At 43.9% G+C, this 26112-nt stretch overlaps 1 long non-coding RNA gene across 1 annotated transcript in view; it reads right to left on the bottom strand.

Annotated features, from left to right (window-relative positions):
• Nucleotides 1-279: 279 nt before the first annotated feature.
• Nucleotides 280-26112, bottom strand: part of LOC131504167 (uncharacterized) — a 54272-nt gene continuing 28439 nt past the window's right edge. Inside the window, exon 5 of the long non-coding RNA XR_009257834.1 lies at nucleotides 280-413. This is a non-coding gene — a long non-coding RNA (uncharacterized LOC131504167). The remainder of the gene's footprint in view (nucleotides 414-26112) is intronic.

The following is a 26112-nucleotide window of genomic DNA, read 5'->3' on the forward strand; positions in this document are numbered from 1 at the left end:
AAACCAGAGGCAGACAGTTACAGAAATAGCCAAACCAGAGAGGCCCCCGCTCATTCTCTAATCCATTCTTAGCGACTCTGGAGCATGTGGCTCAATGATGCCTTGTTACCTCCACAGAGGTTAGCGAGGCCCCACCACAGAGGTTAGTGAGGCCCACTGAAGGTTCTCTGAACTCTGTTCTTACACCATAAGGCAGTTGATCTAAGATCAGAAAACAGTGGACACACATCCTCCTTGCACATCACACATTACTGAAAAACACTGACCTCCAGGGATTTCTCTGCAGTTGTCCTGGCTTCACACACTAGACCGGGGAGAGGCAGGGGGGGCCGCTGTCCACCCACATGATGGCCAGTGTTTCAAGGATGTCTTTCTGGAACAGAGAGTCAGAGGCCAGGAAGCCAGGCTTGTCACTGGGAATGCAAGAGAATGGATCAGATCAGAAGGGCTGGAGAATATGATAAGCAAAAAGGGGCAACCAGATGGACAGTCAGGAAAGGTAAGAACAACAGCACACCACAGTGCTAGGTATCTGGGGCCCAGTTACTCAGGTCTGCATCTGAAAACCAGAAACTTCCAGACACCATATTCTCTGCCCACTGCAGAAAATTGAGGGAGAGGGATAAAAGGGGAAGGAGAAAGAGAAGGGGGTGCGGAGTGAGGACACAAAGATGACGCAGAGAGGGGCAGAGAATGGGGGCGGTGGGAGACTATTTAAGAAAAGACAACTCGAGTTGGCAAAAATGTAGCCCAAGCGGTTAACGTTTTCTCCAGGGAATGTCCTTCCTTCAGATAACAAAACAAAATCATGACCCAAACCTAAGAAATGATTGAGGTAGTCCTCCTGAAACAGATAAGAGGGCTTCACAAGATCATAATGAACAAGTCCATAATCTTTGGGCTAGATTCTGGAAACTAAAGTTGCACTGTTCATGGTGGCTTCACTAATTTCCCCTTGAACACCGTGTCAATAGATCTTTTAAATTTGAACTCTGGCAGGGCATCAGTTGGAGAGAGGGGCTGTGTAACCCACATACTTCAGGGACTCTGGCCTTAACAGCACTAAGTATTCTGGGATAAACAAGGATGAGGCCAGGAAATGAGGAGGCTAGGGCAACCCACACCCCGGGACACTGTCCTGGGTGGGAGGAAACTCACCCCCAAGTGAGGGCAGCGTGTGGACTCCTTCCCCGGGACACCTGGCATCATCCTCAGGACTCAGCTACCTGACCAGCAGCGGCATCTGACCCCCGTGACCACTCCCTCTTCCTGACCACTTCCTAAGCAAATCTTTCCTTGAATCCTGGGACGTTACCCTTCCCCTCATGCTATCTCATCTTCTTTCATTCATGGTTACCCTTTTTGGGCAATTTTTTTTAATTTTTAAAAAATGTATTATTATTTATTTTATTAATTATTTATTATTGATACTATGATTGACTGTGGTTAGTATAATAAATATTATTTATTTTATTGTATTTATTATTATAATATACAATGTTATATTAGTCTTGGGTGACTTTTCATCTCCATAACTTATTTTTTTAATGTTTTATTTATTTTTGACAGAGAGAGATTGGGAGAGACAGGAGCAGGCTCCAGGCTCTGAGCTGTCAGCGCAGAGCCTGACCTGGAGCTTGAACTCATGAACCAGGAGATCATGACCTGATCTGAGACCAATGCTCAACCGGCTGAGAAGCATAGGTGCCCTACTTATTTATTTTTTAACTAGAAGTTTGTATCTCTTCACCTATTTTTTTTTAACTCTTATTATAGAAAACTTTAAACATGTATAAAAGAAAAAAGAGTGCAGTGAAGCCTCATGCCTTCATGATCATGTTCCCAACCACGATCGGCTTGCGGTCTTTCCCATTTTTCCTAGACCCCACCCACTTTCCTTTCCTGCAGATTATTTTGAAGTAAACCCAAGTCATCACATCAAGTGTTTCTGAGTGCATCTTCTGAAAATCATAACCTCAATTCTATCAGACACACTCTCCCAAAATCAACAATCACTCCTCAATAGCGCCAAATACCTAGCGTTCACATTTACCCAATTGTCCATTAGTCATTTTTTTTCCCCTGTTTGTTTGAATGGACATCCAAATGAGGTTCGAGCATTGCTGTTGCTTGTGTCTGAAGTGTCTTTTAATTTATAGTCTCCCTCCGAGTCTTTCCCTTCTTTTCTTAGAAATTTTCTGTTAAAGAAGCTAGTTTATCCAATAGAATTTTCCACAATCTGGATTTGGCTGATTACATCCCATAGAGTCTTCAACATATTGCTGCCCCTTGTATTGCCTATAAATTGGCAATTAGATGTAAAGGATTAATCAGATTCAAGTTCTACATGTTGGCAACATTTCATAGGTGGTGTTGGAAGTACATAGTATATGGCTGAGTCTTTTGATTTTTTTTTTAATTTATTTTTCTTTAAAGTTTATTTATTTTGAGAGAGAGAGAATGAGCATGCACATGAACAAGCAGGGGAGGAGCAAAGAGAGGGAGAGAGCAAGAATCCCAAGCAGGTTCCACACTGTCAGTGCAGAGCCCAATGTGGGGTTTGATCCCACGAACCATGAGATCATGACCTGAGCCGATATCAAAAGTCAGATGGTGGGGCGCCTGGGTGGCTCAGTCGGTTAAGCGTCCGACTTCGGCTCAGGTCATGATCTCGTGGTTCGTGAGTTCAAGCTCCGCGTCAGGCTCTGTGCTGACAGCTCAGAACCTGGAGCCTGTTTCAGATTCTGTGTCTCCCTCTCTCTCTCTGACCCTCCCCCGTTCATGCTCTGTCTCTCTCTGTCTCAAAAATAAATAAACATTAAAAAAAAAAAGTCAGATGCTTAACCACCTGAGCCACCCAGCCACACCTGATTCTTTTTATGATGTCAGAAACCACTGATTTTCATTGCCTAATGTTGGTTCCATTAATTCAGTAAGGAGCTGCACAGTGGTGGTACCATTTCTCTCTCATTCTTCCTTCCTTTACTAGCTGTAACACTCAGAAGTTTCACTCAGCTGCAACTTCCCGCATCAGCTATGAGGTGACTCTTAGGCACAGCTCATATAAGAAATTCAGCCCCCTTGGTTCACCCAGCACCACTGCGATTAGCTGAGTGACCATGGGCCATCTCATCTCTCTGAACTGGTTTTCCACTTACAAAATGAGAATGATCACCTTGACCAACTCATGGAATTGTTGTAAAGGTGAAAGGAATAATACACATAAAGTTCCTGATTGGCAAGCATTTCACGGATGTGACCTGCTGTCCTTATTTTCATTGTTAGGATGCAGATTTCCCAACCAGCACCCAGAGAACACAGCACAAGGAGGCTGAGCAGGTTTGGCTTTTTATCCCAGGTCATTGCCATAGGCTTATCCCAGCCACTAATAGAGTCAGTTGTTCACAAGAAAGGCAGCCATCCCTCTGCTTGGCACTTCTTCCTGAGGCTACGACAGTCACCAGCAATCTGCTCTTTAGACAGGGCTGGCCAGAGACCCCAAGAACCGGTGGCAGAATCAGAGCAAGGCAAGTGCTGGGGTCATCCTCAGTCCTGGGCAGCCCCGCCTCTCCCAGGGAAAAGCCCTAGAAGGCAGAAAGGATTAAATAGTACCCTTTCAGCAAGATCCCCAGGCTTAGATGCCCTTTCTTCGGAAACTCCTATTAGGAACATACTTACTCTTCCTCTAGCTTTGGCAAGTCCGTGAATTAATTTAGCCCTATTGTCAGAACAGTTGGCTGCTCATTTATAACAAGAAGAATTTTATAGGCTTTGTAAAAACCACTCAGGCACATTTAGGACCTAAAGGCATTGGTCTCGAAACTGGCTCTGGGTTTGATTTCTGTATTTCTGCGCATATTAAATCTTTCTGCTGCCACTTACATCCGCTTAATGGTCTCCACTTAGTGGAGGATCCTGGAGTCTTTGGTCGAAGTTATAAAACTAAGAAGCCATTTGTAAGTCAATCTACTTCTGTTGTAAAGGTAAATCTAATTTTAGGGACTTAAGCCAGAAGTTGAATTTCTGGGTTTTTAGAAAGCGTCTGTGCATTCAGGAGAGAGCTGGGGTAGCTGCTGGGGCCTGAAGGGTGATTGCATTCGCGAGGGGCACAGCCCGTGGCTCGGCTCCTTTTGAGGCCTAGGAATAAAATGCTGTTTCCTCAGTATATGCTTGTGTCAAGAGCTTGCACTTGGGGTCTAAGCCAAATGATTAGCTGCTTGGCCCTGAGAAAGCTACTTAACCTCCCTCAGCCTCCATTTCCTTGTCTGTAAAACGAGAGAATCAAAGTGTTGTTGTCATGACAGACTACATGAGATAATGCAGGTGAAGCACTGAGCGCGGTATCTGGCAGATAATAACTTTGTTTTAATATATTGTCAAGTTAGCTAACATACAGTGTATACAGTGTGCTCTTGGTTTCGGGCGTAGTAGATTCCCGTGGTTCATCACTTACAGACAACACCCAGCGCTCATCCCAACACGTGCCCTCCTCAATGCCCATCTCCCATTTTCCTCTCTCCCCTGTCCCCCCACCATCAACCCTCAGTTTGTCCTCTGTACTTAAGAGTCTTTTATGGTTCGCCTCCCTCTTTGCTTGAAACTATTTTTCCCCCTTCCTTCCCCCATGGTCTTCTGTTAAGTTTCTCAAGTTCCACATACGAATGAAAACATGTGATATCTGTCTTTCTCTGATTGACTTATTTCACTTAGCATAACACCCTCCAGTTCCATCCACGTTTTGCAAATGGCAAGATTTCATTCTTTCTCATTGCCAAGTAGTATTCCATTGTATATATAAACCACATCTTCTTTTCCATTCGCCAGCTGATGGGCATTTAGGCTCTTTCCATAATTTGGCTATTGTTGAAAGTGCTGCTATAAACATTAGGGTACATGTCCCCCTATGAATCAGCACTCCTGTATCCTTTGGATAAATTCCTAGTAGTGCTATTGTTGGGTCATAGAGTAGTTCTGTTTTTATTTTTTGAGGAACCTCCACACTGTTTTCCAGAGAAGCTGCACCAGTTTGCATTCCCACCAACAGTGCAAGAGGGTTCCTGTTTCTCCACATCCTCTCCAGCGTCTGTTGTTTCCTGAGTTGTTAATGTTATCCACTCTGACTGGTATGAGGTGGTATCTCAGTGTGGTTTTGATTTGAATTTCCCTGACGATGAGTGACGTTGAGCATCTTTTCATGTGCGTGTTGGCCATCTGGATGTCTTCTTTGTAAAAGTGTCTATTCATGTCTTCTGCCCGTTTCTTCACTGGATTATTTGTTTTTCAGGTGTTGAGTTTGGTAAGTTCTTTATAGATTTTGGATACTATAACACTTTATCTGACATGTCTGGAAAATAATAATTCTCAGCTATTTATCATTATTATAGTTACTACCAGACTCTGGTCCTGGCTGGCCAGGCATTTTGTTTACAATCACGACTTTTGTTTACAACAATAGTTGAAATATTAGTCAACAATAAAAAGGAAAAAACTAATGATACACACAACTTAAATGGATCTCAGTTGGGGGCGTTATGCTGAGTGTGGGAAAAAAAGCCCATCTGAAAGGGCCACATACTGTGGGATTCTGTTTCTGTAATATTCTTGAAATCATAAAATTATATAGAGAGAACAGATTCGGAATTGCCAGGGTAACATTAGAGTGGCAGTAGGCAGGTGCACAGCTATAAAGGAGCAACATGAAGGACAATTTAGGGTGACGGTTTTCTTTTTTTTCCTATTTGTTTTTTTTAATTTAAATTTTAGTTGGGGGCACCTGGGTGGCTCAGTTGGTTAAGTGGCCAACTTTGGCTCAGGTCATGATTTTATAGTTCATGAGTTCAAGCCCTGCGTTGGGCTCTGTGCTGACATCTCAGAGCCTGGAGCCTGCTTCAGATTCTGTGTCTCCCTCTCTCTCTCTGTCTTCCCCAGTTTGCACTTTGTCTCTCTCTCAAAAATAAATAAAAACATTTAAAAATTTTCTAATTTTAGTTGGTTAACATAGTGCAATATTGGTTTCAGGAGCAGAAAGCAGTGATTCATCACTTACATACAACACCCAGTGCTCATCACAACAAATGCCCTCCTTAATACCCATCATCCGTCTAGCACATCTCCCACCTACCTCCCTCCATTTGTTCTCTATTGTTAAGAGTCTCTTGTGGTTTGTTTCCCTCTCTTCTCTCCCCCACTTTTCTCATATGTTCATCTGAATGAAATTCCACGTGAGTGAAATAATATGATATTTGTCTTTCTCTGGCTAATTCTGCTTAGTACGATATATTCTAGCTCCATCCACATAGTTGCAAAGGGCAAGATTCCATTCTTTTTGATGGCTGAGTAATAGTCTGTTGTGTATATAACCACATCTTCTTTATCCATTCATCGGTCGGTGGACATTTGGGCTCTCTCCGTAGTTTTGTTACCATTGATAATGCTGCTATAAACACTGGGTTGCATACACCCCTTCAGATCTGTATTTTTGTATCCTTTGGGTAAATACCTAATAGTGCAGTTGCTGGATGGTAGGGTAGTTCTATTTTTAGTTTCTTGAAGAACCTCCATACTCTTTTCCAGAGTAGCTGCACAGTTTGTATTCCCACCAAGAGTTCAAGAGGGTTCCCCTTTCTCTACATCCTCACCAACACCTATTGTTTCGTGTGTTGTTAATTTTAGCCATTCTGACAGGTGTGAGGTGTATCTCATTGTGGTTTTGATTCGTATTTCCCTAACGAGTGATGTTGAGCATCCTTTCATGTGTCTGTTGGCCCTCTGGATGCTTTCTTTAGAAAAGTGTCTATTCATGTCGTCTGTCCATTTCTTAATTGGGTTATTGTTTTTGGGGTATTGAGTTTTATAAGCTCTTTACAGATTTTGGATCCTAATCCTTCATCATATATATCCTCCCATTCCATAGGCTGCCTTTTAGTTTTGTTGATTGTTTCCCTCACTGGGTAGAAGCTTTTTATTTTGATGAAGTCCCAGTAGTTCATGTTTGCTTTTGTTTCCCTTGCCTTTGTGAAGTGTCTAGTAAGAAGTTGCTCTGGCTGATGTCAAAGAGTTTGCTGCTGTGTTCTGCTTTAGGATTTTGTTGGTTTCCTGTGTCACAGTTAGGTCTCTCACCCATTTTGAATTTATTTTTGCGTGTGGTGTAAGAAAGGGGTCCAGTTTTCCCAACACCATTTGTTGAAGAGAGTGTCTTTTTTCCATGGAGACTCTTTCCTGCTTTGTTGAAGATTAGTTAACCATATAGTTGTGGGTCCATTTCTGGGTTTTCTATTCTGTTCCATTGAACCATGTGTCTGTTTTTGTGCCAGGACCATATAGCCTTGATGATTACAGCTTTGCAATATAGCTTGAAATCCAGAATCAGAATGCCTCCAGTTTTGTTTTTCTTTTTCAGGATTTTTTTGGATATTTGGGGTCTTTTGTGGCTCCTACAAATTTTAGAATTGTTTGTTCTAGCTCTGTGGGGTGATGGTTTTGTGTACCTGGGCGGCAGTGGTGGTCACATGAATCTGCACATGTGATTAAATGGCAAAGAAATACACACACATTATATCAATGTCAGTTTCCTGACTGATACTGTAGCATGGTGATGTAAACGTAACCACTGGGTGAATATCAGGACACCATTAGTTCCATTTTTTTTCTTGGTGAGCTGCCCCCCTGGAACTCTCTGCCAGCTCCCACCCAGGTCCAATATGGATTCGTTGGGCTCTAGGCTGATTCTGTACCCATTTGCTTAGGAACGTGTCTGGTAGTCTGCACACCAAAATCTTAAATTTTAGATTTTACAGGGTGCTGGGTTTTCAAAATATGTAATTATTATTATTTGCTTACTTACATTTTCTGATTTTGCTATAATTTGTATTACTTATGTTACACCATCATTATACCCCTTATCATGGAAAGAGGGAGGAGGGCATACAGTCCAGACAAAAGTAATAAAAGGTCTAACTTTTAGCCACATGAGCATAGGCAGAGAATCCTGGGGAATATTTAATCAGCTAGATGCTGGGCAGGTCCCACAGGTCACCCCTCGCTCATAGCGATCCCCCTGACAACACCCCCAATTCCTACCTGCTCTCATTTGTCTCCACCGAATCCCTTATACATATTTAGTCTCTGCCTCCCACCCTGACCCAGGCTCCAGCCCCAGTGATTAGTCACTGCAGCAAATCTTACTCCCGCAGCTGGATGGGGAGGAGGCACGAAAAGGAGCTTCAGATCCTGAAGCTGGAGGAAGGCAGGATAGAAGCCCGTGCAGAGGTCTGGCCTCAGAACGGAGTACTGAAGAGACCAGCAGACTTTTCTCCTGCTAAATTTAACCTCGTTCTGATTCTCTCACTTTATTAGACCAAAGAGTTTCTTCTCTCCTTTCTACACTTGGATTATTTTACAAAAAGTGACCTTCTCTTAAGGACCACAAAAAGAGGTGGGGTGGGCATTCCATTAAACTGGGGGAAAAGGAAGTAAAAAAAGAAATGTTTGGAGTGGAAGGAAGGAGGCCTCTCATGTATGCGGAGGGGCGAGCTGAGCAGGGCACCCTTTCTCTCAAAATGAAGTGTGGCTCTGCAGGTGCCCTTCTGGGGCCCAGAGGAGCCGGGGGCGGGGTGGGGGGGTTGCTGTGCTCACTGCCACCATGCTCTCATATCGAAGATTCTCGCTCACTCCTTAACAAGCTCACGTGGGGGCGTGTGGAACTGCCAAAGCATGTGTAAGTGCAACACATTGTAAAGAAAAGAGCTTTAAATACAGCGTGTCAGGTGGAAATAAGCCTTATCAACTCAGAAATTCTGAGGCAAAACCCACCAAACATGCCAGGGAGCAACCTCAGTGATTGTCTGCCACAGATTTTCTGTGAGTGGATCTGCTGGCTTCTGGTAAGACAAAAACATGTTTAACAGGCCCCCACATCCCCCGGCTGCATTTGTTTTACGTTCAAGAGCAAAGTCATTAACAATATTTCAGGTAAGTCTCAAATTCTCTCTCTTCTATAATCTCTCAAGGTTCTTGAGTATATTAGAAACACTTCCCAGGAACATTATAAGAAAAACGATCTTCTAAAGTGCAGCTCACCATATAATAGGATTTTTTTTCTACGTCCGTTCCATAGTTCCTTTTAACAAAATGTCATGATTCAAGTACAGAAGGCCTAGGGAATCCCTTGGCACATTAAGGCATTTTGAATTTGCTAATTTGATTTAAGAAAGAGCCTGGCTAACCTACTTAGAAGACCTATCAAACCTTCACTTCATATGTGGTATATTTCCTTAAGTGCATAGAAGACCTTCAAAATCCTTAATGTAATCAAGATTCTTCACCTTGGCAAGGTACCCCTGTGCAGACAGCCAGCAGGGGCACAGAAAAGCAAATCTGTGTATTTGCATAAGGCAAAAAGAGCCATGGTTTTTGTGTGTGTGGAGCCCAGTGCGGGGCTTGAACTCACGACCCTGAGATTTTGACTTGAGTCAGATGTTTAACCGACTGAGCCACCCAGGTGCCCCAGGAAGATCTGTGATTTTACTGTGGAGGCAGAATACGGGCAGGGTACAACCCCCAAATCTAATCATTAGAAGGAGAGACACAGAGCAAATCTTTCCCACCATAAATTTAAAATTTGCAAAACATCTCTGTATTAGGATCTTCTCTGTCTACCTCTCTGCTATGGTATTTCACCACTTGTGCAGACAATTTGCTAACAACAAAAAATGGTTCTGCTGAAACATTCAGAGTTTTTATTAAAAATCCCAGGAAGTCAGAGCCTTATGGGCAAATGTAGGAATCACAGGGAAGAGATGAGCTTATTCCTTATTTATTCTTGTGCCACAGGTTGTTTCTTTAATGATGGAACAACCCTGGGATGCCTGGGTGGCTCAGTTAAGTGTCAGACTTCAGCTCAGGTCGTGATCTCGTGATGAGTTCGAGCCCTGCATCTGGCTCTGTGCTGACAACTCAGAGCCTGGAGCCTGCTTTGGATTCTGTGTCTCTCTCTCTCTGCCCTTCCCCACTCGTGCTGTCTCTCAAAAATGAATAAATGTTAAAAAAATTTTTTTTTAGTGATGGAATAACACTGTTAAATTAAGAGACCTTAGGCCCCCATACCTTGGCCAACAACTCTGAAGATAAGACAGATTCATTTCCTCTCTCCTCCCCCCACCACTTCCTTTCCTTCATGCTCTAGAATCTCTTGGAATCTCGGAGGGAAGCCTTAATCTCTGCTCCTTTCCCTGAGTTTTAACAAAACTGAAATCTCCCGATCTTCATCCTGCCTTGTTTTTTTCTGTTTTGCTTTCATTTCATTTTTTAAAACTTTTTCTTCTGTAAGGATATACAAAACAACTATAAATCAGTGTTGTCCCTGTGGAAGTAGGGTGGGCAAGAGGGGACTTTTAACTTTGGTCCCTTCAGCCCTGTTAAAATTTCGTTTTACTGTGCTGCTTCTACCATTTTAAAATATTTTTTTCCTGATTATAAGTAGTGTAGTGATTACAAGTAGTTCATTGTAGATAATTTGTAGAATAGTGAAAAAGGGAAAACTCAAAAACTATTCCTGCCTTGGGCTGTGCCTGGTGAGCCTTGTCCGCAGTGTGGATGCTACTTAACCCCTCCCAGCAGGGACCCTCTGGGCTTCCGTGGAACGGGAGGAGAGGAAAGGAACAGACCCATGGCTGGGAAAAGGTTATCTTGATAATTTTTTAATTATCTAGATAATTAAATTAATTAGATGATTATCTAGATATTTAATTAATTAGTTAATAGTTAAATTATCTAGATAAGTTATCTAGATAATTTTTAATTTTTAGATTTATTTTAGAGAGAGAGCACACACAAGCAGGGGAGAAGGACAGAGAGAGAGAGAAAAAACATCTTAAGCAGGCTCCACACTCAATGCAGAGCCTGACTCGGAGCTCAAACCCATGACCCTGGGATCATGACCTGAGCTGAAATCAAGAGTCGGACACTCAACCTACTGAGCCACCCAGGTGCCCCGAGATCATTTTTATAATCTCTCAACCACTCCACTTTTTTCAGCTTCACCCATACCAAGCTCCACCTTCCCGAGCCTTTCTGGGGTTTGAGGACCCAATTGGCTTGCTTCTAGCTCCCCTCTGGCTCCTGCCCCCAGGCCCTTAGTGGTCATGTTTTTGGTATGTCCAGTCAGGAATGCTCATCTGTTCGTCTTCAAGCTTCTAAAATTGCATGACATCTCTTATGTGCTGTGATCTCCTCTCCTTTACCGGCTTTTGCCTTTTTGATCCTTTAATGTAATCTTACAGAGTTTCCCAAGGGAGTAGATGTAAATGTACACATTCAACTTGTATCTTTAACTAGGAGTGCCCATATACTGTTTGAAATATTTTATATATATATATATATATATACATATATATATATATACATATATATATATACATATATATATATATATACGTATATATATATACACATATATATATATACATATACGTATATATATATATACATATGTGTATATATATATATCTTTAATGTTTATTTATTTTTGAGACAGAGAGAGAGCATGAACGAGGGAGGGTCAGAGAGAGAGGGAGACACAGAATCTGAAGCAGGCTCCAGGCTCTGAGCTATCAGCACAGAGTCCGACGCGGGGTTCGAACTCACGGACTGTGAGATCATGACCTGAGCCGAAGTCGGTCGCTTAACCGACGAGCCACCCAGGCGCCCCTGAAATATTTTATATTTTTAATGATCACATAATAACTCTTGCATATGGATGTGCTATAATTTGTTTAACCTTATCTTACAGGTACCTTTTGGCCTATGTTATTTATTAAGATAAAATGCAAAATGTGGACCTGTTGGCCCTAAGAATCCCTCATAGTAGATGGTTGTCCTTTTTAAAAAAAAAAAAAAAGTATTTATTTATTTTTGAGAGAGTGCAAGTCGGGGAGGGGCAGAGAGAGGGGGAAAGAGGATCCGAAGCGGGCTCCACGCTGACAGGCTGAGAGCAGGGAGCCCGATGGGGGGCCCAAACTCACGAACTGCAAGACCATGACCTGAGCCGAAGTCAGACGCTCAACCGACTGAGCCACCCAGGTGCCTGGGACGGTTGTCCATTTTCTATTCCACTAGAACTTTCTGGAGCTGTTCCCTTCTCTGCCCCCCAAGAGCCTGCCACCTCTCTTGGTGCTCCACTGTCTCCTGCATCGTCTCTCCTTGAAGAGTGGGCCTCAATTCTGTTTGACTTTACTCCTGTTTGGCTGCTAATCCCTCCACACAGCTTCTCTGGGCCTCAGGGAACCGGCTTCTTGCTCTGAGCTCACCTAACCAGGGTCAGAATGTCCTCCTGAAACACTCCACAGGGCGCTCTTCCAATAATGTTTTGCATTTTTCATCTAGCCTGAATTTCCATTCTGGCTCTTCTGTATAAGACGCTTCATCAGAATGCAGATCTTTTGCTTTCCGGTTTCTGTCGTGACATTCTCGCTGCTCTTTTACTTGTTGGTGGGACGCATATCTGGGCCTTGGTGGTAACAGTCCGTATTTTACTATCTCTAAGGCAATCGCATGACTAAACGTGCCTGTGATTTTGTTGGTCTCCCCGCAGGAAAAAGAGACAGCTTGCTTAAAAATGGGGCGAGTGCTGTGTATAGATAAAACCTCTCTTGCTAAAACTTTGCAGGGTGATCTGCTCGAGCTTCTCCACTTTTTACTGTCTGTTGACCTGAGCATATTTTGGGTTCGGGGGAGGAGGCCCATGGGTGGAGCACAGTCCCTGTTGGGCTCACCTTCTCCTAATTTCAGACACACATGGAGTCCCCAAGGACACTCTAGCATAATTTAAAGCCCAACAGTAAACAAGCTTGAGAGTCTTCCTCAGGGACAGGGGCTCCTGTGCCCTTAATTCCATTTATCCTTCCCTTAAAAAAAGGCACCACCAATACTGGGCCCATTAATATGTGAAGTCACAGAAACACAGCACTAATTTTAATTTTTAATGATAACATCACCAGAAAGAAAAAGATAGAGATTAGACTCCACGAAATTCGCTCTATGCCTTTTTCTTGCTCTTTTTGTGAGTCTGTCATTTTGTATCTTCTTTCTCTGCCTGTTTTTGGATATGTGTCAGCTTGTCCATATCTGCTGCTCACTCTCTATACCTATTTCATTGTCCTTTTCATTTTTCCCCCTCATCAGCTTTTCTACCGTTCTTTCCCTCTTCTCTACCAGGTTATAATATGGAATTCTTCTCCCATTTACAATTTTGTTCTGTATATTGAACGGCGGTCCATTTCTAGTCCTAAATATTCAATAGTTTTCTGTTCCCAATTTTGAAGGAAGATGACTGAATTCTTTTTATGTCTCTCTTTAAAATATAAATTACCTTTGAGTCATTTGGTTTGGGGCTGATTTTTTCTCCCCCTTTGTGGGTCAGTATCACCTGGTAGTAAGGTTTCTTAATACGACAAAGCATTTCCAAAATGCTGTGAAGGTTCTGGTATTTATTCCAGTCATTTTTATATGTCCATATATCCTTCCTCTTGGTGATTTAGAGAGTTTTATTAACATAACAAGTGAGATATATTTCAAATACAGATAATAAAAACAACAGCTAACATTTATCAAGTGCCAGGTGTTCTTCTGAGACTTGGTGGTAATCTCCAACTTTGAGCTTTACTCAGATGTTCCCTTCTCAGTGAGACCCTCTTCAGCTACTGTATCTAAAAATGTCAATGCTGACCATTACTATCTATTTTGCTTTTTTCTCCTTAGTGCTCATTCCTCACATACTATATTTTTCATTATTTGTTTCTTATTTCTTATTCTCTGGAATATATGGCCCCCGAGGACATAGATTTTCAAGTGCTCTGATCATTAATAGATACTCCAGCACCTAGAACAGTACCTGGCACATGGTGGGCTCTCAATAAATACTTGTTGAATGAATGAATGAATGAATGAATGAACTCATTTAATCTTCACTACCACCTCATATCTGCTATTATTATCCCCATTTTGAAGATGGGAAAACTGAGGCACAGAATAGTTAAGTAACTTGCTAAGGTTACTAACTTGTAAGGGAAAGAGCTGGTATCCTAACCCCAGCAGACTGGTTCCATAGTCCTTTTTTTTTTTTTTTTTTTTAATTATTAAAAAAAAATTTTTTTAACTTTTTTTAACACTTATTTTTGAGAGACAAAGAGAGACTGAGCATGAGTGGAGGAGGGGAAAAGAGAGAGGGAGACACGGAATCCAAAGCAGTCTCCAAGTTCTGAGCTCTGAGCTGTCAGCACAGAGCCTGATACGGGGCTCGAACTCATGAACTGGGAGATCATGACCTGAGCTGAAGTTGGTCACTTAACTGACTGAGCCACCCAGGCACCCTTTTTTTTTTTTAATGTTTATTTATTTTTGAGAGACAGAGACAGAGAGACAGAGAGTGAGCTAGGGAGGGGCAGAGAGACAGGAAGACACAGAATCTGAAGCAGGCTCCAGGGCTCTGAGCTGTCATACAGAGCCCGACGCGGGGCTCGAACTAGGGAACAGTGAGATCATGACCTGAGCCGAAATCTAACACTTAACCCCACTGAGCCACCCAGGCGCCCCATATGCAATTTTTTAAAGAAAAAAAAATTTAAGGGAAAAAAGTTATAGAAACTGTTGAAGCCTTCCCAGTTCTGACCCCCTGCAGCCTTCCTCAGAGTTAAACACAGTCCTGAAGTTGTATATTTTAGGTGTATATCTGACTGTTTGGAACTGCCTTCCCAGTGGCTTCTGAGCCACGAGGAGATCAGGGGTGTGGAGGCAGAGGATTTACATAACTGAAAACTCCCCAAATCCATCTCTCAAGTAAAGTATGGACTGCTTTTGTTCCTTACACTTTCCTATTATTTTTTTTCCCCCTTCTACTTACAGACACTCAATTTTCTAGCTGGAAATAGAAAGCCTTATCAGATTGGAATAACAGTCCTTCTTGCTGTAGTTTTTTCCCCAAAGACGGGATGAATTCGAGCCTCGTCAGAAAGCCATCTGCTATGTACGCACAGACCTATTCAGAGCCAGAAAAAGAAAACGAAGGAGGGGTAAGCCCAGGCTCGCTCGTTTTGCAACAAAGAGCTGTGGCTTGTGAACTCCATGCCTTTGACAGAGGCTGACCACGGGACAGCGTGCACTGACTGGGAACACAGGGTGTAAGGAGTCCTGCATTGTTCACGGCGACCTTGCAGAACTTTGCTACCCGTGAAGAAAAGACGCTTAATGAATAGGAAGAAGGCTCTGTGTCCAGCCCTCTGAGTTCATGCCAGTTCTCCAGGGGAAATGGCCATTGGATTTGTGTTTTGCCCCTACAATCCTTTCCAGCCCCTCTACTGGTTGTAATTAGCTCACTGTTAGTCCTGTGGTGTCAGACCTGGCCGGTCTTGGTTCAGGACTACCACAGGAAAATGCCATGAGGTCCTCAGAGGACACGTCATCTGATCCATGGGACCACCCTCGCTGCCCGGGGGAACACTCGTGTGCTGCTCCAGACCAGCAGATCTGAAGCTACGGGGCCGTCCGCTCCTGGTGGCTGCTAACATACTTCCTTCTCTACCTTCCTTGACTCACCACAACAAAAAATAAATTGCAGCATGAAAGCTCAAGTCCAAAATCATTATTTCCACATTCTTGAGCACATTTGAACACTATTCATTTTTCCCCAACTTTTAATGCCTCTATTTTTTATGAGCACAAATATAGGCTGGTTGTAAAATGGTTAAATAATATATAAACGTGTAACTTAGAAAGTGGAGGACCTTTGTTATCCCACTTCATAGATCATCGTTAATTAACAGTGTGCTGTGTATTTTTCCAGACTTTTTTTGCCACCCGCACACGTTTCTTTTTAAAAAAATTTGTTTTAATGTTTATTTTTGAGAGACAGAGTGCAAGCGGGGGGTGGGGGGGCAAAGAGAGAGGGAGACACAGAATCCGAAGCAGGCTCCAGGCTCCGAGCTGTCAGCACAGAGCCGGACATGGGCCTCGAACTCACAGACCACGAGATCATGACCTGAGCTGAAGTTGGATGTTCAACTGACTGAGCCACCCAGGTGCTCCATTACACTTTTCATTTATGTAAAGCTCTATATAGTTTCTAGCACTTTCTTAGTACATTGTGGAATGTACTTTCCATAGTCATTACTCTCCCATTCACCTCTGCTCACTCATTTAACATATCTTTCCTGTTTCACTATAATCTCCAACAGGATGGAGACCCTGCCTATCTCATTTAGTGGTTGCACCCCCTCCCCCCGCCCCCAGGGTCTACCACTGTGCTTGGCTCACAATTAGCACTCAGTATAAACTAGTTGAATGAATGGTTCTCTCTCTGGCATGTGAAGTAGGTGGAACAGGTTCTTTTTTAATTTTTTTTTAAATTTTTTGAGAGAAAGAGAGAGCATGTGCACATGCGTGTGCGAGTGGTAGAGGAGCAGAGGGGAGAGAGAGAATCTCCAGCAGGCTCCACACTCAGCATGGAGCCAGATGCGGGGCTCAATCTCACTACTGTGAGATCATGACCTGAGCCAAAATCAAGAGTCAGATGCTTAACCGACTGAGCCACCCAGGCGCCCCAGAACAGGTTCTATAATGCCTTTTCTCTGGTAAAGAAACAGAAATGATTCATGACTTGTCCACCGTCACAGCTATCCAATGGTGGAGCTGAGCCTCAAACCCGGGTCTTCTGAGTCCAAATCACAGAGTTCTTCCCATCAAAGTACAGCTTCCCCTTAAAAACTGCCAGAAAATCGTGACCATGTCCCCAACCAGAGGCTGAACTGTGTCCAACCTATCCCCCAAAGTCTCCATTTCACAGGGTGGGGAAATGCATCCAGTTTTCACAGTTTTGAGCTAGAAGGAGATAAGTTAGAAAGGAAAGATCAGCCTTCATCACTCTGGAAGATAAACCAGTGTTCAGGGAGTGACCTGACATGGGGTTCGGTTCCGTTTGGCCACGCTGACAGAACTATGGGCATCTCTTAGCTGACGTTCCCATACCCCTGGGCTCCTGGCCACACACAATTAGCTCCAGGACTTAGGCAAGCTTGGGTCTCCGTGGTGTCCTGCTGCGGGTGAGGCTCTACACGTGTGCCCTGCGGTGCAGGGAGGCTCCACATGCCAGTTGACTGCAGAATGATTTTTCTGTCCAAACCCTCAAGGCTGGCCAAGGAGTAATTGAAACTGGAATTGGTCCAGAAATTCTCAGGCATGCGGCTCCTGGGAAGAGACTGACCTCCCAAATGACTCTCTCTTGTGGTATAATCCTTTTTTTCCCACCCCCCTGCCACTCTTGCATAGAACTTACCTCCTTTATTTTCAGAGGGGACAATTTTTTTCAGGGAGAAACTGTGCCAATTCTTCCACAATAATGTTGCAACTCAAAGGATATTTGTCTTTCTTCCCTTGTTTTGATTTTACATTAAGCCAGTTTCAGTTGGTAATTCTGGTACATAATCAATAAAGGCAGCCCTTTCAACACTCATGGCTTTAATCACAGAAAAACAAATCTTTTTCCCCCTCTCTGTTCTTTTTCTTCTCTCTTCTCCCTACCTTTTTCTTAACTCCCTTTCCATTCTCCGTCTCCCATCCCTTCCTTCATGCTCTTCCTTTCTATATATAACATTTTAAAAGACATTGTTTTATAAAGTGCCTTGTTCATAGAAGACATTGGTTTTACATATTTTTTCAAAAATAGTACAAAAAACTGACTTAACCAGATATTTAAAAGGTCCCAGTCATTAAAGCAATGAGATTAGATGGGTCTGATCATGGACAGATCAAGAGCATAAAAATCATACATGGTTGCAAGTATATATGGAAATAAAGTACATTTCTAATATTCACACTTTTTTGAATCAATAGAGAAAAGATGGATTATTCAATAAATGGTGATCAAAAACACTGGCTAGCCATTTGGAAAAAGTAAGCCCAATTCCAAACCTCATTTTTTATATCAAAATAAAATCCAGAAATATCATTTTAAAAGTTCACGTAAAAAGTGAAACCGTGAAAATAGTACAAAATAAGTGAGCACTTTGAAATTCGGGAGTGGAAAGAACTTTATGACATTAAAAAATTAAGATTAGAAAGTACTGGTAGATTTTGCAATATAAAAATTAAATCTCCTCACCAAAAAGAAATGTACTCTTAAAAAGTTGAATGATAAGAGGACAAACTAGGAAAATATATGTGACCCGCATAAGGTTAATATCAATATGAAAAATGTTTTTATAAATCAATAAAATTTAGTCATCTATCCTTCCATCACAGTAGTAGGACTTGGGATAATTTTTACTTTCTTCTTTATAGTTCTATAGCTATACTTTTGATTTTTTTTAAGTTAGTATTTTTAATACATCAAATTCATTATCAGTTTGAAAAAAATACTTAAAAACATGCGAATTGGCATCTTTTTAAAAAATACTTGAATCTAAAGACCAAAATAACTTTTCCAGAATTGTCCAATGGTTCTGCTTTATAATATTAGTCATTACACTTAACCTTCAATATTCTCACATAATAAGACCAACTAAAAAAAATAAGATACATGAGAAATAGTAAGAAAAACTCATAAGACAAAAGAATTTTAAAATGAAAGGGCAGACCCCACATTGAAGTTAGGTGTTCTTTCAAAACCTGATTTGAATCTAAATCTTTGGATTAAAATTTGGCCTTTCTTTTTGTAAGGACAAGAGTCCATTGAACAAAAGCTCTTTTACCCCTCAAATAGTTATTTTTAGCGCTAAGATCTTCTCTTCTTAATGCAGGGTGTTTTTTTTCCCCCTTTTTTCCCTCCCGACCATCTAAGTTGTACCATTAAATGAAACGTATGATTTAAATTTCAATTCTACTGAAGCTGCAGGTAGCATTAAAGCGATCATACAGATGAGCGATTTCATTGAATATCACTTCACATAAATTTACATAAAGCTGCAAAAATCTACACCGCCTCTAGAAATTCTTCGGAAGGAGAAAAGAGAGAAAAATGTGTATTTATTGAGCACCTACAGTTTGTCAAGCCCTCTCTTGGACTGCTTTATTCATGTCACCTGATCTAATCCTTAGAGCCAAGAGGTGAAATCAGCATTATCGTCCTCATTCTATAGGTTAGACAACAGGCTCTGAGAAATTAAAAGATTTGCTGGAAATCACACCCATGTGACTCAAGCACCCACGCATGACCTTTTCCCTACGCCCCTGAACTTTCTCCAGCATATATGTCTTCTATTATAAAAGAGAACTTATACAATCTAAGTTCCCTATGTGGTCCTGGAGGTGTCTCGAATGTTCTGCAGACTACAGACGCATTCTTCCAGCTGCTCTGAGGATCCACATCCCCTTCCTATGCTCAGCTCACTGTGGGGCGTGTCCAGGCTTGGAGGGGGGGGGCGGGGGGGAGGGTGCATCTTTTGTCTCAGCCGAGGCCACTGGAGCCCTGGCTTCCCTCACCACAGAATCTGACCACCAGCAGCTGCTAACTTCAATGACACTCAGATTTTGTGTTTTGGTTCCTTATGTCATATTTGTCAGTGCTTATGTCTCATGTCCACAGAGGACTGGCAGAGAGGCCCAGTCACCGGGCTGGCTCTACCAGTTACTAGCTGTGTGCCCCTGAGCACTGACATGAGCTAAGGCTGTTTCCTTACCTGGAAAAGGGAGGTATCACCTGTACATGCCTGATGCTATTGTGGCCTTAATGACAGAACGCAAGGAAAGTATTTATCACAGTGCCTGGTGCCACCTACGTGCTTCATAAACATGATCTGTTGCAGCCCATCAGCCTGATGTCTAAGGCCTGGCGGTTGGCAGACCTCAAAATCACCCTCTCCTGGGGCACCTGGGCGGCTCAGTCGGTTAAGCGTCCGACTTCGGCTCAGGTCATGATCTCTCGGTTCACGAGTCTGAGCCCCGCGTTGGGCTCCATGCTGACAGCTCAGAGCCTAGAGCCTGCTTCGGATTCTGTGTCTCCCTCCCTCTCTCGGCTCCTCCCCTGCTCATGCTCCATCTCTCTCTCTCAGAAATAAACACACATAAAAAACTTTAAAAAAATTCATTCTTTCCTGCTGTTCAGGCCATTGTGCCTGAACCAAACTTGACTTCTGCCTTGAGGACATATCTTGTGCCAGGGAGCTCCATAAGCCCAGGCAGGCCCACCCTCTCACCCAGGCTGTGGCCATTCCAGGCTCACCTGGCTTCTGGGATGGCCCCAATCCAGGCACAAGCCTAATCTGGGGATAGACTCTGGTCTCCCCTAGAACATAAGATAACTAACACAGGGCTGATGTATCATGGAATCAACAATGAATTAAACCGTTCCCTTCTGACAGTTCCTCCTGACACTTGTTTCAACCAGAGTTAATGATGGCTAGCTGGTGAATGAGCTTCATCTGGGGGAGCAGTCAGCTACCGATGGTGAGCTGCCTCTATCTCTGCACATCAGAGCTCCCAGCATGGCTGTCCCGGAGCAAAACGGAGCTGCTGTGAGATACCCTCCTCCCAGGTCTTTCTTGCCGTCCTTAATGCCATTCACTTTTCTGAACTTCCTTAGCAGATAACTGATGAGTGATAGTCGCTAAAGGCTCACTTTCCCATTACCAGTGGACTGACTGAGAGAAGGACAGGTAATTCACTGCGAATGTGGTCCACTATGGGCCAAGACTCTAAGAGGCAGAGAGAGGAGCCAGTCGTAAGTTGTTCAGTGTTTCCCAGCCTCACTTGATTGTTTCCTTAACCTATCTGCATTCCTTTGTTTCCAAGTGTTTGCTCATGCCGTTCCCTCTGCATGGAATGCTCTCCTCCTACCTCTGTCCTTGGAAGCCCTCAACATCTCCACAAAGTTTCCAGACACCCACCACCATTATGACCTTCTTGCCCCCCTACATTAGCAATACATTCCTCGATGTGTGCATGAGACCCCATATATTTTGATCTAATTGGTTCCCTTGGTTATCTTATTTCATTTTATACACTTGAAAACATCATTCTGAAAAGAGGTCCATACTTTCTCTGATTTCCAAAGACACCAAAAAGGTCAAAAATCCTTGATCTAGGGGTGGGTGCCTAGGGGGGCGCAGTCAGTTAAGCATCCAACTCTTGATTTCGGCTCAGGTCATGATCTCATGAGTTTGTGAGATTGAGCCATGTCAGGCTCCATGCTAACAGTGTGGAGGCTGCTTGGGATTCTCTCTCTCCCTCTCTCCCCACCCCTTCCCTGCATTTGTGCGTGAGCACACGTGCATGCATTCTCTCTCAAAATAAAGAAATAAACTTAAAAAAAAAAAAAAAAAGAATCCCTGATCTAGATCGTGTTTAATGACTCAGTAGGGTGGAGACTATGTGGTAGTCCTCTTTGCCTTCTGTGTCTAATACTACCCAGCACACAGTGAGCGCTCAGTGCCTATTTGTTGACTTGAACCGGGTCAATGTCAGCGACAGCACACAACAAACAGTTGTGCCAGTGAGTCCCCAAGCATCATGCACGTGTCTGGTATCAAAGTCCGGGGTCACTCTAATTTTACATGTGCTGCTCGGCCGCTCTGGTGACCAGGCCCCAGACTGGCCTTTGGGGCTCCCGCGCTGCTGACCCAGCTATGACCACATCGGGCAGGGATCCAGCTGTGAGCATGGACGTGGCTTCTCAAGGTCACACAGAAGACTCCATCTTAGGCCTCAGGAGCTCAAGTACTGAATACAGTTTCAGCAGAATTTCCTTTTGGCTAGTTTGTCTTCTTTAGTGTCCAAGGAGGAAAATCAGACTCATTGTTCTGCTCTTAATCAAATTCAATCTGGAGAAGCAGAAGAAAGCTGGGTATCTGCTCCGTCATGCAAGCCTGCTTTTCACTAAAACTGATTGATAGTTACATGAACATACAAAACTGATATAACTTTTATGTCCCTAGAAATTCCTCATTACACATTTTACCCTCCTTGAGGATTTTCAGTACTGAATGGTTCAGATTCAGAAATGTTCTAGGAAAATCTGACTAATGAAATACAAGAAGTTGGAGCCAAGAGGGAAGGCGGAGGGGACAGCTGTCTTTGAGCATTTATTGCACCCCAGAGCCTGCATTAGGCTTGTTACATTCTCTTAGCCACCCTCTGGGCTCAGTATGATGATCCTCACTTTACAAGTGGGCAAGCTATGGTTCAGAGAGTGCAATAAACGTCTGAGGCCACACAGGAGTGAGGAGCAGGGCCAGGTCTGACTTCACCTTATCCTAAAACCTGTGCACTTTCCTATCTGCCCAATGGCCTAGGGTGAGCACAGCTTTGAGCTTGACCTACATCCCTGGAGTGACAGGTGTTTGGTTTTGATCTAATTGGTTCCCTTGGTTATCTTAGTTCATTTTATACACTTGAAAACATCATTCTGAGAAGATCATCTTTCATCTGGGTCCATCTAATTGTCCACGGCCCCTGGGGCTGTCTGACCCAGTCCTTCCTGACTGGGTAAAACATCCATGGCTTTACGGATGGTAGACTGACCAACAGGCAAAGTAAATGCCAAAAAGCCCCAGAGCATGTGGCAGCAGCTCTCAGCCAGCTTCCCCCAGAATCATGGACAGAACATTGGCTTTTCTGAAATCCCCCAATTCCTGGCCATCTTTGCTCTTTGGGACTTCTGTCCCTTCCAGCCCCCATCTTTTCTCTTCTCTCAACATCCTGCCAGTGGCTTGCTCTTTTTTTCTTCCTGTAAAGCTGCCCTAGCTAGCAGAAGATAAGGCCTAGAGTGTATCCCTCCTAGAGATAGTCATATTTTCCAGGAGCCAAAAAGCCTTATGCATAAGAAATGAATTTATAACTGTGAAGTCTTTGGAGGCAATGGGTTACAAAACCTGAGAGAAGGGATAGGGACAGGGGAGGGAAGGAACTTCTTTGTGAAGCCCCTGAAATTGTATTTGTTGGGAAGTTGCCAATAGTAAAGTTAGTCCTTTAAAAGGCAGCATCCAAATGGGAATCCTAGGCTCGGTTGCATAACCATTAGACCAGTCTTCCCTGAACCCTTTTCTTGTATCCTTTTAAATTCCCTGTAGGGTTTACATGGAGCCATTACTTTGCCCTTTGTTCCTGATCTTTGCCTCTGTGCCGTGGCGTCTCTTCTGTACCCGCCCACCTGGCTGGTAAGTGGTCTGCAAACGTATCAGGATCCTAGGACGAAAGGGAACGTCTGAGGAGCTGGTGCAGGCCTGTAACCATTATGTCTCCGGCAAGATCAGCTTCAAGTCAGGCTGGCGACTTCAGGGCAAGACGAGGCCAAAACTCAGTCCCCACCTAAAGGAGCTTTCAGTCTGGCTGGGGCATGCGGGGACTTGAAAACACATCCACATACCTTGGGTTCGTGGAGGTGGTACACTGCCCCAACAAAAACGTGAGAATGGCTTTGGAACCGGGTCCGGTGAGGAAATAAATGCGCGCATGGATGGATGGATGAAAACAGGTACAAAAAGAACGTGGCATGTTCTAGGAACTGAAATTATTTTGAATTTACTAGAGCAGGCGGTCTATTTTGATGGGGGACTGCAGGAACTTTCTGCATTCGGAAACTATTTATTGCCAATTTTGTTCCTGATACTAGGGTACTAGCTGAGACGGCAGTGATGAGCAGACACACATGGCCCGGGAGGCTGGCCATACAAGCTCTCCGTCTTCACAGCCTCCTCTCTTTCCCCTTCTCCTTCGGCTTCACAGACTGTGCGCCTCTGCCCCTCATCTCACTCGGCCTCCTCACTCACTCCCTTGGTTTCCAGACCTTTATTACTGGCCCGGACGCTGCCTGGGCTTGAGTGCACCTCTGGTCTCTGGATGAACTGAGTGCCGCGGAGAAAGACCTGGAGGAGCCCCTGCTGGGCGCGCCATTGGGCTTCTGTCCTGCTCCCTGGGACGCCCAGGCGAAGGGCCAACGATGAGAAGCCCAGTTCATGGGAGAGGTCAGGGTTCTCACAGGGAAAAGGAAAGAGGAGGCAGGAGTGAAGAGACATTTGTTTCCACTCTCTGGTTGGCAATGTCATGATTATTCCCTGATTCCCCTGGAAATCTTTGGCATATCATCTATTTATATAGGATACTTATTATTAATATAATATCTAGTGTATATTAATGTTAGTAACAATATGTTTACTGTTTATCATTAATATATGATAAATTATATATTTATATATTTAATATAAATCATTAATTTATTAAAATATAAATAATTGTTAAAAATATAAATAATTTAACATATAATAAATATATAAATATCTATTGAGCACCTACCATGTGACAGGTGCGGTTTATTAACGTGCGGTGGAGCTGGCTCTGGTCAGAGGTGGGGGTGGGGCCACAGTCGAGGCCTTCCATGGGGCCACCCCACAACTGAGTGATGCACCCATTGCCCAAATAGTCATCAAGCAGTTCGTGTGTGCTAGGTGCTCTTGTAGGTGCCGGGGAGGCACAACTGGACATGGTAGGCAGAAAGTCCTTTGGGAAGAATAAAGCATCCCTTCTTGTGGCATTTCTATCCACTGGCCATCCCCTTGGGGTCCCACCTCAAATGCAATGTGTCCAACATCCAACTCCCATCCTTACCGCCACCAAACTGGCTTCTTTGGTATTTTCCATCTTGGTTTGGGGCACCTGCGTTCCATGTTTCAGCAAAGAATCTTCTTCTACGTGCAGGCGCTTAAAACACGAACATGGAGCCATCCCTCACTTCTCCTATGAACTCCCTAGCCTACTCTGTGCTGCCACAACCCCATTTGTGAGTCAAATGCTAACTGTTGTGTTCTCCTCCATGATCCCTGTATCGTGGCACCTGGCATTTAGAAGCAGCTCAGTAAAGGCTTACCCAATACAGGAAGGAAGGACTTGTAATAAAGTTGGCACAGACCTTGGGAAATGCCCGGTTATGATCCTGCTCCCCTCCTCTCCCTTCTGTCCTCTCCCTCCTGCCGCTCCGAAGGCGCTGGCTCTGGTCAGTTCATGACCAGATTGGTAGCCTCCGATCACTTCACCCTCCGTATTCCCAAATCATCACACCCAGACCTCTCAAAACCCATGCTGAATTCCTGCCAAGGCCCGGGCTCACCCTTGCTCCAGGAGCCCACCCTGCCAAACATACCCTTACTTCTCAAGCAGCCTCTTCCATGACTGCTCCCCTCCCCCACCAGGCGTACAGGACACTCTCACTCCAGGGCTACCTGCTCCCCTCAACTCAGCAGCCTATTCAGATATGTTACCTGCATGCATGCATTCATTCTGCACCTCTCCTTGCTCTGCAAAGGGTTTCTGCAGCTTCAGGAGATGGAAGAAAATGGAAAGCCTTAACAGGCCACCACTTTCAGCTGTGCAGGGTGTTCACTGCACAAGAACACCCGCTGAGAGGGAAAATGGGGGCCCAGATACAGGCCTCATCCGTTCACCAAATCATGCAGCCCAGCACAGGTGACACTGGCCCAGAGGGGGCTTCTTTTCCTAGCCTGCCCGCCATCTTCCATGGGCCCCCAGGGCGAGAACTAAAAGTAGAACAAAAGAAGAAAGAAATAAGACTGAGGACAAACAGCAGCCAGGTGCTCAAGATGAGAAAACGCCCCAGGGTAGATATGTGTCCAAATCCCTGCCCAAGTGTGTCATATAGGAAAAAGAGAGCCATAAGTGACTCCCAAGACACATCCATGGGCTTAAGCAAAAAGAAAGGCTAACATTGTCACTCTATAGGAAAAGACAAGCAGGATTTTCAAGAACGCATGCCACACTCCTTTGCACTCTGGCTGCCTTTGGCCCTCTTCCTGCCACAGTGTAACTGGAGAGTCTAAATCAGGTAAAGCAAATCCTTATGGATGCAAAGGCAGTGCCTCTTCCTCCCACGTGTAAAAGTCATCATGGCGAGTTGACTCACATATATTTAACACTGGCAAATGCTTGTGCCTGGGCCCTGGCCACACCCTCCAGCATACCTCCCCGGTGAGCTCAAGATTACGGTGTTATCCTGGATATTTCCCTTTGCCCGTTTCTGCTTCTAACTCTGATACGAATTCTGTAGGTGCAGAGAACAGGCAATAGATTCTGTAAGGCTACAAGACTCTCCAAGGTGAAAAATTAGAATCAGTGGCACTC

This window comes from Neofelis nebulosa, chromosome 2 (genome assembly GCF_028018385.1).
Source record: "Neofelis nebulosa isolate mNeoNeb1 chromosome 2, mNeoNeb1.pri, whole genome shotgun sequence".
In the NCBI taxonomy this organism is placed as follows: domain Eukaryota; kingdom Metazoa; phylum Chordata; class Mammalia; order Carnivora; family Felidae; genus Neofelis; species Neofelis nebulosa.